Genomic DNA, 13,543 nt, shown 5'->3' on the forward strand with positions numbered 1-13,543 from the left:
CGTTGTTGCTCTTATCTTGATTAGCCACCTTCTCTGGAGTCGTACCCTGTAATGTAGAATTAGATATGTTAGTACTATGCTTAGCCCTACAAGGCTATTAACTACATTTTTTGGTTTAACGGAATCAATATTAGCATTATTTAATAAAACAGGTTCATCAACTCTGGGCATAGGGGTCCCTTCATAGTTTGAACCACTCCTTAGAGTAATTGCATAGGCTTGATCCGTAGGCCTGGTCGGATGTGCCGGCAGAGCTCCCTACTGGCGAGCTTGTAGAGTAGTGGAAAGTTGCGCAATTTGATTATCTACAATTTTGTTATGCGCTAGAATTGAATCAATTTGCGCATCTCTAATCTCCATATGCTTCTAATTTCCACCAAAGAAGGGTCGGAAGATGAGGAGGATTGTTGTGGTTGGTTTTTCTGGCCAGCATTAGGATGGTAATATTTCTGCTGCTGTTGCTGTGGCGCCTGTGGTTCTTTTGGTGGAGGATTTTGAACATTAGTCGCCCGGTAGGAAAGGTACGGATGATTCCGACACCTAGGATTGTAGGTGTTGGAGTATGGGTTATTCTGCCTATAAGCTTGAAAGGCATTAACTTGCTCCACGGAACTCCTGCAATCTTGTTCCCAATGACCTATAATTCCACAATTTTCACAGAATGCCTCATTAGCATTATTATTAATTGCAGAAACATTAGCTACATTAGCAGTGCTAAGATTATCTAATTTTTGGCAAATAGAGGTCAATTGAGCTTGCAAAAAGGATACAGAGTCAACACTATACTTCCCATTGTTAGAAAAGCCTCTAGGATTCCCATATTGGGAATTATGTATTACCATATCTTCAATAACCTGACCTGCATCATCAACATTCAGATTCATAAATCTCCCACTAGAAGAATTTCCAATGCCATTGTAAAAGGCTTAGATTAACTGCCATTGTGCTAAATTGTGGTGGGGGCATTCTCTTTGTAGGTCCTTGAACCTCTCCCAAGCCTCATATAAAGATTCATCGGCTTCTTGGGCAAAGTTCTTAATCGCACTCCGTAGTACGGCTGTTCTCTCAGCAGGATAATACTTGTTATAAAAATTCAAAACAAGAGTTTCCCAGTCAGTTATACCAAGTGCAATTCTATTTAAGCCATTAAACCACAATTTAGCTTTTCCAGTTAAAGAGAAAGGAAAGATAATATCCCTGATTTGGTCTTGTGTGACCCCGGCTTGCCTGATGGTTTTACAATATGGAAAATAGTTGGCAACGTGAAGATTTGGGTCTTCACCCTTAGCTCCACTGAATTGCTTCCTCTCTATCATCGTTATAAATTGAGGTTTAATTTCAAATTGTACCCCATCAAGAGCCGGAGTAGGGGTGAGATGTGGAAAATCTGTAAGATTTGGTTGTGAGTAATCACTAAGCTTCTTTGGAGACATCATCTCTGATTTTGTATTTGATGATACCTCTAAATCGCTAGAACCAATTGGAGGATCGCGGTGATTATTATTATCACCAGAGTCCGCCAGAATTTGCTTGTAGAGATTCTTCTATCTATGAAAGGATCTTTCGATCTCAGGATCGAATGGGATGTACCCTGATCTGGAACACCTGGGCATAAACGAAAAAAACTAAAAGGAAATATGAGATTTGCCTCAGAGACAAAAATAAATAACCTAGACTACAAAAATAATAAGAAATAAAAATAGAACTGTTTCCCCGGCAACGGCGCCAAATTTTGAAAGGGTAAAGTCATATCCCCTAATCAAAAGTAATTCCTAAATCCTCTAACTAATGTAGATAGGGAAGTAGGGTCGAATCCACAGAGAAACGAGTCTTTCTATTCCTAATTAACTAAAGTAATCTAAATTATAAAGTAACCAATATGTGAATATGAATATGAAAATAAACTACGAAGATTAAGAGTAGGGAGAAAACAATGAATAAAAGGATCTAGGGCATAGGTTCACCAATAAATAATATTCCAAGGTAGAATATAATAATCATTCATCAATGCATACATTAATCAGATTATAAAGGGCTTTCGCTACGTATTACAATCACACAATTAATTTACCGGTATTAAATCTCATCTTTCGAATCTCGACTTAACGATTTATAAATTAACCTGCCTATTTAAACTAGACCTAAACATCAATTCTCATATGTCGAATCTCGAATCAATATTGTTGAACTCGTGCATAAAAGATCAGGCCTAATCTAGTCACAGAGCATTAAATCAATCAATAGGAAATTAATCTAGCATTGATAATCAACAACAATAAATTATCCCTTCATATTATTTATGGATCCCCACAAACCCTAGAAATAAAACTACTCACACATAATAAAAACTAAACTAATCAAATTAATAAAGCAAGACATGATCAAAGGAATAAAGTAAACAACTAAGATTAAGAGAAGAGAAATCGTTACTAAAATAAATCTGGAATTAAGAATAGATTAAGAACAATAGTATAAGAGAAGGAAACTAATCTAAAAGCTAAGTAGAGAGAGAAAATCTAAGAAAATAATTAAGAGAGTAAAGAAAGGGGTAAGAAGATGCTAAAATCGTTTTACGGATAAGTATTTATACTCCGTACGAATCCTAAACTAAAACAAACGTAAACCTGCCTCTGTCGGTTTGAGTAAAGAAAAGGGTGTCATAATGCATTTGAAAAAATCCACTCATTCCTATACCTTTGAACAATTTTTCTGTCGGTTTATCAATTCCTAGCCTAGACAAAGTAGGATGATGTACAAAGCGAGTAGAGATTACCTGCCTCTAGATAAGGTTATGCATCCTAGCTCGTTGTTTGGTTTAGGTGATGAGAACTTCATCCCATCCCGTAATTTGAAGCTCCTGGTCAACCATCGGTTGCTGTTGTTGCCTCGAACCTTCACCTCTTTGTTGCCTTGATCTTTTTTAAGCCATTTTATGTAAGGATGGTAGGATTTGAAGCTTTCTCTCTCTAAGGGTTTTGAGAAATCTTAAGAGAAAGTAGTAGAAATTTAGTGGGGATTGTAGAGGAAGGTGTAAGGATGAAGAATATGTAAAAATTTTGGAGTTTTGATGGATGAATTTGAGGAGATCTTGAAAGGAAAGTGAGTTTGAAGGTTTAAAATGGAGGTTTTAGAGAGAGAAAGTGTGAATGAAGAAAAAGAAGTAAGAAGGAAAAAGAAAAGAAAGGAGGAGGAAAGAAAATAAAGGCCCAGCCAAAATAGGCGCGCCCGATCGGGCGAGCCTTGCCAGATCGGGCAAAGATATATGTTTCAGATTTGTGAAATGCGCCCGATCGGGCGACCTCCGCCCGATCTGGCACAAACTCGAAGAATTTTTTCGCCCTTTGCTTCTCCCGATTGGGCGAGCTTCACCCGACATATCTTTTTACTTCACTCGATTTCTCCAAAAATCCGCCCGATCGGGCAGCTTCGCCCGATCGGGCGAATTTCCCTTGATTTTTCTTCCTTCCTTGCGCGCCCGATCGGGCAAAATAAAGCTCCGATAAAATTCAAATTGTGTGCCTGATCGGGACTCCTTGCCTGATCAGGCACGCTTTTGCTTGATTTTGACCTTTAGGTGTGTGCCCGATCGGGCCCGTACCCGAATCGGAATGCTCTTTTCTTCTAAATTTTTCTCTTTAAATCTCCTTACTTTTACGATCTAATGTTGTACAAAAACACTTATGAAAGGTAAAATTGCACTCTCCTCATCTCTCTAAAAAAAATTAAAAAAAAAAATAAAGGAAAAACTAGTCTAGAAAGCAAGAAATACGAGCTGCTTCCCGCAAAGCGCTGGTTTATCTAGGTCCCGCACGACCCTCTTACCACATTGAAGCTCAAGATGAACTGGAACCTCTTAGGTGAAGTAGTTGAACTGCACCAATCGTAGCCCCCTCATGATATAGCTTGAGTCTTTGGCCATTAACCTTGAACTCGTTACCATGCTCATCAAATACCTCTACAGAACCAAATTTGTTAGCCCTTTTGACAGTAAAAGGACCCGACCACCTTGACTTCAACTTTCCTGGGAATATTTTAAGTCTAGAGTTGAACAACAACACTTTATCACCTTCTTTGAACTCTCTCGGAAAGATCATCTTGTCATGCCATCTCTTTGTTTTCTCCTTGTAGACACGAGCACTATCATAGGCTGTCAACCTAAACTCATCAAGTTGGTTAAGTTGAAGTAACCTCTTTTCTCCCGCTAATTTTCCATCCAAATTGAGCTCCTTAATAGCCCAATATGCCTTGTATTCTAATTCCACCGGAAGATGACATGCTTTACCGTACACGAGTCTACATAAAGTAGTATCTAACTTATCACTCCAATCTTTCCTTGATTTTGCCACCACCTTCTCTAGAATGGCCTTGATCTCACGGTTGGAAACTTCAACTTGGCCACTAGTTTTGGGATTGTAGGCTAAACCTGTCCTATGGTAAACACCATACTTTTTGAGGAGGGTGTCTAACTTCCGTTCATGAAAATGAGATCCTCCATCACTGATTATAGCTCTAGGCACTCCAAATCTTGGAAAGATAATCTTCTTGAAGAGTCTATGGACCGCCTTAGCATCATTAGTAGGAGTGGCAATGGCCTCAACCCACTTGGATACATAATCAACGGCGACAAGTATATAGCGGTTTTCGTCTGAAGAAGGGAACAATCCCATGTAATCAACACCCCAAACATCAAAAATTTCAACTTCTAAGATTCCGGTTTGAGGCATCTCATGCCGCCGCAAAATGTTTTCAGTCCTCTGGCAAGAGTCACAAGCCTGCACAAAAGTGTTAGCATCCTTAAACATAGTATACCAATAGAAACCTGACTCATTAATCTTGGCCACCGTTTTTGTGGGGCCATGATGTCCTCCATATGGTGAGGTGTGGAAACTAGTAAGAACACCGTGTACTTCCCATTTGGGAACACACCTGCGAAATAATCCATCTACACACTCACAAAACAAAAAAGGATCATCCCAAAAATAATGTTTAACATCAGAAAGGAATTTCTTTTTATGTTGGTAGGACAAGTCAAGAGGTAGAGTACCACCCACTAAATAATTATCAAGGTCAGCATACCAGGGGTGTTTCTCTATAACTTCATACAGGTTGTCATCAGGGAGAGAATCTTTACCCTCATCATACCTGATACGTGACAAGTGGTCTGCCACTACATTCTCTGCTCTCTTTTTTATCTTTTATCTCAATATTGAAATCCTGAAGCAAAAGAACCCAACGGAGTAGCCTAGGCTTTGATTCCGCCTTGGCTATCAAGTACTTCAGAGCTACATGGTCAGTAAAAACAATGACTTTAGAGCCAACAAGATATGATCTAAATATTTCTAAAGCATATATCACAGCAAGAAACTCCTTATCCGTAGTGGCATAGTTGACTTGGGCTTCATCCAAAGTTTTTCTTGCATAATAAATAGCATGCAAAACTTTGTTCTTTCTCTATCCGAGCACGGCTCCTAGTGCAAAGTCACTTGCATCACACATAATCTCGAAAGGTAGATTCCAATCGGGGGCACATATGATGGGTGCCGATATCAAAGCCTGCTTAATCTTGTTAAAAGCCTCAAGACACTCGTCAATAAAAATAAAAGGGGCATCCTTGAGTAAAAGCTGAGTTAGTGGTTTAGCAATTTTAGAAAAATCTTTGATAAAGCGACGATAAAACCCCGCGTGACCTAAGAAACTTCTAACTCCCTTAACATTAACCGGGGGAGGTGATTGCTCCATCACTGAAATCTTAGCTTTATCTACTTGTATGCCCTTATCAGATACAATGTGACCTAAAACTACTCCCTCTGTCACCATAGAGTGACATTTCTCCCAGTTTAGCACCAAATTGCATTCTTCACATCGTTTCAAAATTTTAGTGAGATTTATCAAACATGCATCAAATGAAAAACCATACACGCTAAAATCATCCATAAAGACTTCCATGATAGACTCTATGAAATAACAAAAATATGCTCATCATGCAACGTTGAAAGGTAGCGGGGGCATTACATAAACCAAAGGGCATCCTACGATATATAAAAGTACCATAAGGGCATGTAAAGGAGGTCTTCTCCTAATCTTCAGGGTGAATTGGAATTTGGAAAAATCCCGAATACCCATCCAAATAACAACAGAACTTATGGTTAGCTAACCTCTCAAGCATTTGATCTATAAAGGGGAGGGGGAAGTGGTCCTTTTTAGTGGCAGTATTTAATCTACGATAATCAATGCACATACGCCACCATGTAACAGTTCTAGTGGGAATCAATTCATTTTTCTCATTTGTAATCACAGTCATCCCACCTTTTTTAAGCACCACCTGCACAGGACTTACCCAATTGGAGTCAGAAATAGGATAGATAATACCCGCATCAAGTAATTTCATAACCTCTTTCTTGACTACTTCCTGCATATTAGGATTCAACCTCCTCTAGGGTTGAATGCAGGGTTTATAGTTATCCTCTAAATGTATCCTGTGCATACAAAAATCAGGGCTAATACCCTTGAGATCATCAATACTGTACCCAATTGCTCTCTTATGGGTTTGAAGAACCCCTATAAGCTGGGAAGTTTGTAGGTTATCAAGTGCAGTACTGATGATCACGGGGTATAGTTCCTGCTCATCAAGAAAAATATATTTTAAATGAGAAAGGAGAGGTTTTAGTTCAGGTTTCTTAACCTCAGCAGATTTCGATTCCTGAACTAAATTTACTACCTTCATTGTCTCCTTGGGGTCTAACTCTTTTAGGGAAAGAGCTTTTTCAATAGCATGTACTTCATTACCCAGACGCTTGCATTATCTGCAGATAAATTCCCACAAAGAATTTCCTCCAGGGGATCCTTTGCAAGAACCTGTGGCAAGCTATCATCACAAATATCATCCATTATATTAATTACATCAATCAGACAACAATTTTCCTCTAACATAGGTCCTTTCAAAACTTTCCCTAAATTAAAAGTAACATTATCATCACCAACAGAAAGGGTTAGTTTACCATTTTTGACATGAATAATGGCTCCTGTAGTATGGAGGAAAGGCCTACCTAATATAATGGGAATTTGTGTATTCTCAACTATGTCTAAAACAACAAAATCAACAGGAATAAAAAATTTACCAACTCTGACAGGGACATCCTTTTCAATCCATGCATAATATATATATATATTGCACTAAATTGATTTCAATCAAAAAATAGGATACAAAAATCCATACTACGACTACAGCTAAATAGTACATAAATATTCAATCTTACAAGTCGAAGTACTACAAATAACATGTTATAAAAAAAATAGTATTGTAAAACTATTACATTAGATTAACATTAATTATGATTTTTACTTTTTTTTTAAAAAAAAAAACCCGAGCAAAGCATTTCATTAATCAATAGACAGGGAGTCCATTAGTACATAGGGGGTAACCTCTTGGGGAACATGGTTCACCCAAGTTTGTTCAACTCCCAAAGGAAGGAGCTTAGCGAGATTATGTGCTACACAATTACCATCTCGCTTTACATGAGAGAAAGAAATGGCTTTAAAACCAGTACAACGTGAAAGGATATCCCCTAAAACAGTGTCGATGTTGGTAGAGAATTTTGCACCTTTGGACAGACGCTCAACAACAAGCTTGCTATCTGATTCTAGTATCACTTCCTCAAAGCCTCCTATAATCCCCATTCTTAGAGCCAACAACAAAGCCTTTGCCTCTGCTATTTTAGGGGGCCAGCACGCACGGGTGCGTCTCACAGCAGCACATAAAACGTTCCCCACACAGTCGCGAGCAACCGCACCTACACCCACCCAACCCTTATCCCTGAGTGAAGAATCAGCATTAATTTTCACTACATTTGCAGGAGGGGCTATCCACTTGTTTGGACTGCGATTAGAGCTGAGTGATGTAGCTTCGTAAACTCAAGCAGAATACATCCCAAATTCCTCAACATACATGAACACCCTGTCAACAATAAGCTCGTTTGGGGTGATTTTATATTCGAAAATTCTGAAATTTCTCTCACCCCAAATACACCAAGCGAGGAACATACCTCTTTGCTTGGTTTTTGCATCTAAGTGTTTCCAGCTAACTACCATATCACACCACGAATCGAAGCCTTCCCACTGCCTCATTGCTGCACATTTGCAATCGTCCCACAAGGCTTGAACACGAACACATTTTGCAAAAGCATGAGCAACCGTTTCTTCTTCAGTATTGCACCAAGGACAACAATCATCGTCAATCATATGTCAATGTTTAAGGAGGCTATGGACAGGCAAAGTGTTAGAAAATAGTCTCCAAAAGAAATGCTTCACCTTCGGAGTGATATCGGCTTTCTAGATTTCAATCCATGCTTGGTGGAAGAAATCAAAATCACAACCCTTCCCCAATAAATAGGCAAACTTGACGGTGTAGTCTCCGGTTTGAGAGTAAGCCCAAGTATGTTCATCATCCATGTTGTTCTCACTTAGAGGAATCGCTATAATGCAACGGGCATCCCTCTCACTAAAATTCTCTTCAATAAGCTCATAATTCCACTCCCTCTGGTCAGTATAAATAATATCACTTACCTTGGAAAGAGTAGGAACTTCTTCGCTCAAAATAAAACGGCCTTCTGCATCGACAACCCAAGGGTCCTTCAACAAATTGATCTGCTTCCCATCACCCACCTTCCATAACACACCCTCCTTTACAAGGCTTTTTGAAGACCAAATGCTCCTCCATGAGTAACTCCCCGCATAACCAAGATAAGACTCAAGAAAATCAGAATTCGGGTAGTACTTTGCCTTGAAAACCCGTTCAAGCAGAGAATTTGGGGCTTTCACCAAACGCCAAGCTTGCCTCCCTAATAATGCATCATTAAAAACAGCGAAGTCCCGAAATCCCATACCCCCGAGCCACTTTAGAGTACACATGGATGACCAATTTTCCAGTGGGTTTTCCTCCTTCCCCCATATGAACCCCACCAAAATCTTGCCATTGCCGATTGAATCGATTGAATAACCGACCCCGAAAATTTATAAACACCCATCAAATAGGTAGGAATCGCTTGAATAACAGATTTCAAAAGAATTTCCTTTCCAGCCCGTGAGAGAAGCTTCTCCTTCCAACCTTGAAGCTTTTTCCAGATTCTTTCCAATAATGCTCTAAAAACCGCTCTTTTTGAACGCCTGAAAATAGTAGGGATACCCAAGTACTTCTCATGTCTGTCAACAATTCGCATATTTAAAATTCCCAAAAGTTCTTCCCTTCGCTCTAGACTCACCCCTGTACTGAAAGAGACCTCCGATTTATCATAATTAATTTTCTGCCCGGATGCTATTTCATACTGACTGAGGATATCAACTACAATTTCGCATTCCTGTTGGTTTGCTCTAGTAAAGAGTAAGTTGTCGTCTGCAAAGAGAAGATGAGATATTTCGGGGCCATTACGACTTGCTTTAACCCCATGTAAACACCTCTCCAGAACTTTATTCTGCAACATGCTCGAAAAAACGTCAGCAATCAGAATAAATAAATAAGGGGAAACAGGATCCCCCTCACGGAGTCCCCTAATAGGAGACACCGAACCACAGATTCCTCCATTAACGACAAAGGAATAGGACACCGGTGCTACACAATCCATCACCAAGTTAACCCATGTTCCATCAAAACCCATGGTGAGCAACATTTTTCAGAGAAAACCCCATTCAACTCGATCATAAGCTTTAATCATATCGAGTTTCATAGCCATAGCCCCCTTCTTTCCCGTTTTCCGATACTTCATAGTATTAAAGATCTCTAGTGCAATTAAGGCATTGTCGGTGATAAGACGACCCGGTACAAAAGCACTCTGATTTTCTGTAACAATTTCTGGCTAAATGTTTTTTAATCTCATCACAATTGATTTAGAGACTAATTTATAGAGTACATTGCAGAGAGAAATCAGTCTAAATTCCATTGTAGTGGTAGGCTTTTTTTACTTTCAGAATTAGAACAATATTAGTACTATTTACATGATTAGGAAAGGGACAACCATGCATGCAAAATATTACTAACAAAATTAGACATATCATCACCAATAATATGCCAGAACCTCTGATAAAAAATAGCATGCATACCATCATGTCTCGGGCCTTTGTGTGGGTGCATCTGATTAACAGCATTGAGAATCTCGTCTTTTGTGAAGGGTCTTGTGAGCTCACTGTTCATTTCGGTTGTGATTCGAGTGGTGACATTTTGGAGTACTTCTTGCATAATATTCTCAAGTGGGTCCAAGGAAGTGAAAAGAGCACTAAAATGAGAATTAATAATGCCTTCAATTTTGTCTTCATCCGTATGCCATTGCCCACCATCATCAAATATTCCACAAATAAATTTCCTTTGTTTTCTTTGGGAAGCTTTATGGTGGAAGTATTTAGTGTTTTTGTCACCATCTTTCACCTCTACTACTCTGCTCCTTATATGCTAATAAGCTTCAAGTTTCTCATTAAGCTCATCAAGGTGTTTTTCCAGCTTTGCACACTCCTCTACACTATCCACTGTCACCCTCCTCCCTTGTGCATCATTGAGTGCTTTTTCAACATCATTGATTTGCTCCTCCAACTTGTTAAATTTCTTACCACTCCACTTCACCAAACCTCTAGCAACTGCAGCAATACGCCCCATAATAGGCTCCTCCATCGCACTATTAATGAGTGACATTTATGTCACTCTTAGGAAATATTTTTAGAGTCATTTTCGCGTTTATTTTATCTTATCTTCCCTTTCTTTCTCTTGTTTTCTCTTTAATAAAGTTTCTAGTTTATTTTAGTAATTTTGTCGTGTTTTAGTTCTTTTCTAGTTTTTAGTTTATTTTCGTATTTTATTTGCTTTTGATTTGCTATATTTCGTTCTTTATTTTTCCTTGAAAGTTTTCTAATTTACTTTTATTTATTTTAATTAGTTTTGAGTCTATTTTATTTCACTTTCTTTACTTGTATAGTTTTATTTAATTTTTATTAGTTTAGTGTTATTTATCTTATTTTATTTTACTTTATTTTACCTTTATTTTATTTTATTTTATTTTATCTCTTAGTAATACCCTCGTGTTTTTGGTTTTAGGTGTCCCGGGTTTCAAGGTCATATTCGTGTTCGGAGGTCCAAGGTTCGAGGTGCAAAACTTGAGCCAACCCATACTGCCCCTTATCCTTCACCACACCCCACACCTTATCCTCCACCACACACACACCAACAACACAAGCAGCTCTTCCCCTGCTTCACCCCGCAACACCACCAACACCAACAACAACATTACACCTCCTCCTTCCACCTTCACGCACAGCTGCTGCCACCAATTTACACCACACAGCAGCCCCTCACCAACACCCCGTATCAGCCACCATCACAATCCCCTGCTCCTTCGCCACCATAATCAACCACAGCAGCCACCAATCACCCCCGTAACAATCACCAACTCACCTGCGAACAACCACCACCATCTCCAATTAACCCAATCACAAACCCACAATCAACCACCAACAACAGCAACAGCAACGAACACAACATCAACAATAACCACGCACCTGACCACCGCAACTCAGAGCAACAGCCCCTGCTCCAATTCGCAATCAACCACCAGCCTCCAATAACAATTCATCTCCTCCTTCCACCACAATCAGCGCACCTACACCACCGTCAACAACAACCACCAATTAAGCAACCAATCGACCCAAAAATCAGAACAAATTGCAAATTAATCAAGTTCGAGCAAATCAATGAGTGTTCGGCCGAACTTCGAGTTAGAGACTTTGGGGGTTTTGTTATTCAAAGAGGAGTGGTCGAACATACCCTTGGTTCGACCGAACCAACCCCGTAGTTCGGTTGAACCAGCCACCGGTTCGATCGAACCATTTCACGAGCTTCTCACGCGAGTTTTAATGAAAATTGAACGGCCTTGATTGATTGCTGGTTGATGAAGATGTCGGTGATGATTTTGATCCATTGATGATGGTTGTTCGATGATGATGATGGAGCAGCCATGAATATCGAAGAAGAAATGGGGGTAGCTGATTGTTTTGGTGGGGATTTGTGGGTTTAGTTTATTATTTCATTTTCTTTTTCTTTTATTTTTTTTATTATTTCTTTGTTTTCTTTTCTCTTTTCTTATTTTCTTTCTTTTATTTTTATTTTTATTTTAGTTTCTTATTTTTTACTTTTCCTTTTTAATTTATTTTATTTTATTTTCTTTTCCTTTTCTATTTTTCCTAGTTTTATTAAGTTAGTATAAATACCCATTTTTGGGGTAATTTAGGGGGACATTCAATAACTATCTATTCTACTCTCTAATTAGTTTTAGGTTAGGTTAGGATTAGTCTTCATTGGTAGAGAGAGAAAGTGTGGTTTTTTTCATTAATGAACTTGGATCTTGAAGAAGGAGCTTGTTCAATCCTTTGTAGACCTTCATCTTCAATTAATGAGCAATCTCTTACTCTTTCTCTTTACCTTTGTTTTTTATTTTGGTTATTTGCTTTTATTTTTCTTCTTTGCTTATTAATCATGTTGATGCTTATTGATTTGATGATTGATATTGTTTTCAATATGATTTGTGAGTAGTCACCTAGCCAAGGTTGTGGGGATGGTGTAGTTGCTAATTGTTCATGCTTTTAATGTTGGGGTTATGTTAATGGTGATTAAAGTCTTTGCATGCTTGATATTCTTTTGTCTTTCTTGCAAGTGCACATTATTAGTTGATCAACGATGAGTCTTTAATAACAAGTAACGGAAGTTGACTTAGTTGAGATTCATTACTATCGATTGTTATTTAATAGTACCTCCTAGTATATGGTTCTAATGTGGAAACATAGAGGCTATGTTAGGAGAAGCCAATTGACCCCGGAAGGCGGCTAGATTGGACCCTTTACTTCGATATTCATGCATGTTTAGTTTACCATTGATATGCTACTTTGTTATTGCATGATCAAGCGTTAACTTCACCTACCCATTTCCCTTGATGCCTTAATGTTTTATTTCTTGTTTTAGCATCTTTAGACTTTAGTTTATTTATCCCCTATTCCGGACTAGCTTAATTGTCGATAACATTTGGTGGTGTTTATCCGTTCTCTGTGGTTCGACCCCTATGCTTGCCTTATACTCGTATTAGGTTTGTTTAGGTTGTATATATTGTATTTGATCTAGGGATAGACAATTGACGACGCGTTTATTCCCTTGTCAACTATCCCAAGCTTGTTTAACAGCTTGTTCACAAGAGTCATCGAGCAACCATCCGGTCTCAAACTTGAAACTTTTCTTCTTCTTTTTCTTCTTTCGGGTGATAGTTTTCTCAAGAAGGAGAATGGCTTTGTGATCAGAAGTATATCGAAAAAGATGCTCGACCTATGATTAGGAAATACAGAATTCCAAGAGGGAGAAACAAGATAGCGGTCCAAGCGTTCTCTAACTCGAGTTTTGACCGTCACCCCTCTCTCCCAAGTATACCAGCTCCCTTCAAACCCCACGTCCCGGAGATGACAATCGTTCACCATATCTCGAAAATTTCCAACTTCTCTTCGTTCTCTATCCGCCCCACCTTCA

General features: G+C 38.8%; 1 non-coding gene across 1 annotated transcript; it reads left to right on the forward strand.

Moving 5' to 3' along the window:
- The first annotated feature begins 948 nt into the window (after positions 1–948).
- LOC145565694 (small nucleolar RNA R71) lies at positions 949–1,055 on the forward strand. The gene has a single exon (XR_014095081.1). It is a non-coding gene; the product is annotated as a small nucleolar RNA R71 (small nucleolar RNA).
- Positions 1,056–13,543: the final 12,488 nt, after the last annotated feature.

Source organism: Chenopodium album, chromosome 1 (assembly GCF_948465745.1).
Source record: "Chenopodium album chromosome 1, dcCheAlbu1.1, whole genome shotgun sequence".
Taxonomy (NCBI): domain Eukaryota; kingdom Viridiplantae; phylum Streptophyta; class Magnoliopsida; order Caryophyllales; family Amaranthaceae; genus Chenopodium; species Chenopodium album.